The sequence below is a fragment of the Haemaphysalis longicornis genome, unplaced genomic scaffold (assembly GCF_048455015.1).
Source record: "Haemaphysalis longicornis isolate Haplotype H1 unplaced genomic scaffold, Haemaphysalis longicornis Haplotype H1 scaffold_7, whole genome shotgun sequence".
Taxonomy (NCBI): Eukaryota; Metazoa; Arthropoda; class Arachnida; order Ixodida; family Ixodidae; genus Haemaphysalis; species Haemaphysalis longicornis.
The window spans coordinates 5,831,426-5,835,628 of record NW_027526422.1 but is presented as its reverse complement, the minus strand read 5'-3'; positions in this window follow the sequence as shown (position 1 = coordinate 5,835,628).

The window sequence follows — 4,203 nt, the reverse complement described above, 5'->3', positions numbered from 1 at the left end:
CGAAAGGGTTTTTTCGTTGCAGCTTCCGCGTCTTTCGGACGTGTATCTACACGTCGCGTTCGCCGCCGACGAAGTTTGAATCACGCCGACAGCGAGGCGCCTTTTTTGGCTGTCGCTGCAAGCCTGAGTCACCGACACAGAGGCTCGCCTCCCACTTGAAAGGCGCACGTAGTTGAGACTCTGTCACAAGGCACAAAAGCGCTACACGAAGCTTGCAGCACAGTGCCGCGCTGATTCGTAACAAGTTCTACATTAAATTTGGACGCTGTACGCGGGACTTTGTGACAAGAAGCCAGCATTTGTATGCAAGCCGAATGACTTGGGCAGCAGGTTTTCCTACAGCTGACATCGATAGTTTTTCGAACGCCTTATCTCTGAACTGAAACGTAAGACGAAGATAAAATTACCCACAAGAAAAAAAGAAAAAAAAACTCGCTGTTATACTGTACTTACACCACGTCTCGTATCGCGCGCATGGTTTTTTTAACCCTTGACAAACTTGCTACTTTCCGGTCTCTGCAAACGGGTTAACGAAGATGGCGAGAAGTATCCGAGTGCCAATTAAGAAACAGGCTCGCAAATTTGTTGACTGTTGCAAGAACGGTGTCTATGAAATTCATCTATCACATATCAGCCCATTGTAAGAAATGTGCAACCACGCCTTTATTAGAGCAGTACAAGAATAAAAAAGCTCGCGAAATCTGTGAAGCGCACAAAATTCATAAACGCAAAAACACGTGCGTTAGCTAGATAGCTAGCTAACGCACGTGTTCCCGCGTTTATATAAGTGAAAATATAGGTGAAAATATTTTTCTATGTTTCTAGCTGGATTACTGAACCAGAAATTTTGTCTAGTTAAAAAAAATTCTATTTAGAAAATCATCTTAGAAATGTTCTAGCCAGAGAAGCAGCTGCTTTTCCAACGGGAGAACTTCCCCTATTCAAGCTGGAATGCTGAAATTTCCAGCTGCCTTTCTAGCTAGAAATAGTCATTTTCTTAATAAAATAAGCATGCACCATTCCAGCTGTAAATCTTCCATTTCGAGCTTCATTCAGAAATCATTTTTCTAACTTTTTTTTCTAGATTTCTCTAGCTTTCCCCACTTTCTTTAGCTAAAATCTTGCCATTTCTAGCTAGAATCACCACGATTTCCAGCTAGAGTTCTGTCATTTCTAGGATGCAGGCGGTAGGCCTACTGCTAGGCTGCAGTAGGCCTAGCAACATTCCAAACCGTGTGAACGTTCAAAATTGATTGTTTTTATTGCACACCAAGACGTCCCGTGAGGCTGTCGAGCTTTCGTCGTATTTTTTTTTAGTTGAGAGGTGTGAGCCCTGCAATAGTATTATACATTTTACACAAAGGCATTAAATAGAAATGTAACAAAGAACCCAAAAACCAAGGCGCATCAACATGAACCAATTGTATACCTACGTTTACACATAGCGTGCAGTGATGAAGGCACAGGTCACTGAGCTTGTTCTTTTTAAATCTCACATGTTAAAAAAGCGCCAGGGACAATGATACGTCTTCACAGCTCCATGTGAAAAGAAAGGTACCCGCGTCCTTGGTTGGCCACTTCGCCTTGCATGAATCCCTTGAAGATACATGTCACCAAAAACGGATCCCTATGTTCTCACTAGTAATCAACACAATGCGCTGTATTACAAAACAAAAGGAAACACGATATCTGCCCCATATCAAAGCAGCGATCGGAAGAATTAACGCGCACGTCCTTCTCGCCGCCATTTTGCTTGCGATGTCATATGCACGAAAAGACGCGCAGAATGCCCAGAATCGATCACCTTGCCAGAACTAGCTGTAACCGAAGTTCTAATTAACTTACTATGTACTTATATGCACGCACTTTAGAGAAGGGGTAATTTAATGTTCTCAATTTCTATTTGACTCTTGACAGCTTGAGTTGCAAATAATTCAAATACGACACTAACCATGACAATCATCAGAAAGAAAAAAAAACATCGTTATGGACGCCTGTGCTCATGGTGTGTGCTCAGGGGAAGTAGCGCGGAGGCAACAAATATACGCGGGATAGCACTTTTATTAACCTGTACATTGAGAACGTCTGCAACGAAATACTAGTCCTCAACCAACGAGCGCCAGGTCAGGTGCGCGACATTGTTTTTGAACCATGCGCCGGCGGTTGCAACTCAACGCAGCCGACGAATTTTCGATAAAGTTATTACATCAGGGAACAGCAACATTACTTCCGAGATTTTTGTAGCATACGTACGCTAGATGCGAATAACTGGACACGAATCTCACCATTGTTTCAGACATGCCGTTATGCGATGCACTTTGGGAAGAAACCACACTGATGAGAGTATAGCCTTTATCACCTCATTTCCAGATGCGAGTAGTAAATGTTGCAAAGCTCGAAAATAAACCATCCTAGCTGAAAACGATGCATTCCAACTAGAGTCATTCGTCTCTAGAGCCATCATTTCTAGCTAGAAACACCGTTTCCATTTTAATCTATTATTTCTAGTTAGATCGAGACATTGTTCCAGCTAGCTTGGCGTTCTCATTTCTGACTAGAATTTGCCAATCCAGCCAGAAAAACATAGATGTTTCTAGCTGGGAATTAACCTTACCAGCTGGATTTAGACTTCTAGGCAGAAATTGTCATTTTTCTATCTGGCGCACTTAGCTGCAGTCCAGCTAGAAATCGAGATGTAAATCTATAGAATTTCATCTCCCATTTTCACGATCACTGGCGCTATTTTCAAAAGAAATATATTTATTTATTCATTTGTACGTCCTGCAATTTCGATACAAGATCTTAGCAGGGTGGCTGCGTATATTTGTCACGAGTAAATAAAATATGACACACAATTATACCGAAACAGTCCACGGCAGGTAAAAAAGCAATAAACATGTAATGCGACTTGAATAAGCAGGACTCGAATGTCCGTCGGCTCCTTAGCCTTAGAATGTTCGCATTTGTTTGTTTGTGTTCCCGCCTTCCTTCATGTCTTTAAAGCCAGTCACGAAAATAAAGCATGGCTGTTAGTCACCGCATCGTCCTGCGGTTCTACCTAGTCCCGTCCATTGCGCTGTTAGCGCAAATTTTCGAGAACGGTGTCTTCCTGGTTTTCTGTCGCGTTCCTAGCCGGCAGAGCTTGTGTATACACACGCGCGCACGCACACGTACGCTTATACGCGCTCACACACGCACGCGGGCGCACGCACGTACGCTCACACACACGAGCGCGCGCTCTGGAACGCCTCGCGCTTCAGAGACACGTGAGACGATTTTTTTGCACAGTTTTGGATTGTGCTATGGGCATTATGCTCTGAAGACCCCTTTCCCTTGATCCCCTCAGAAGAGCTCTGGGAGAAGGCGCTGGGCAGCTCGGACTTGCAGACCCGGAAGAGTCTCGCGGAAAGAGCTGCCGTGGTCACCGGCAGGCTGCGGCTGTCGGTCACCGAACGCACTTAACCGGGCTTTTGAATAAAGTGTTTTCTCTCTCTCTCTCAGAGACACGTGTCTAGTAACGCTGGCTTTGTGCGAAGGCGGTTCTTGAGTACGCACAACAAAAATGCACGGAAGCTCTCTTGCAGCTTGCTCCGACCCGAACACCTCCTACAACCTGGTCTGGGAATGCCCCTACGCGCCAAACCCCATCCCTTCCCAATCCCCGGAGCAGTCGGAGTGCGACCTGGCCAGTCACGGTGCGAGGACCATTGCCTCATCGCTCGCGCTTCTACTCGCGCTCAAGCAGCTGCGCCGTATCGCGGCTATTTGGACCAAAGAAATCCACCCACTTTTATGCTCAATAAACGTTTTCCAATCCAAAAAGCCTTGCCATATACGCCTTTGCTGCAGAACTATAGGTGCACAACGGCATACGGTAGCTCAACCGTAATAATGTAATGATACACGCGAAATTGGGACAAATTTGGGAGGATGGACGAAGCGCGAGGCGCTTCGTCCATCCTCCACCCTGGATACATAGAGTCCCATTAATATGAAACTCCATGCCCGGATAACGGTCCGACCACAGTGGGTCCGACCGGTGCCAGCTCTGTGGTGCCACCTACATTGTCAGCCGAGCACTGACAAGGACACCTGACGCACCTGTGCCCAGGTGGGGCTATCGGGCGCAGCGCCAAGCTCCGATTTCTAGTGGGGTGTTGCAGAGCACGGAGCTGCAGAAAATCCTCCCTGTTCTGTGCTGCA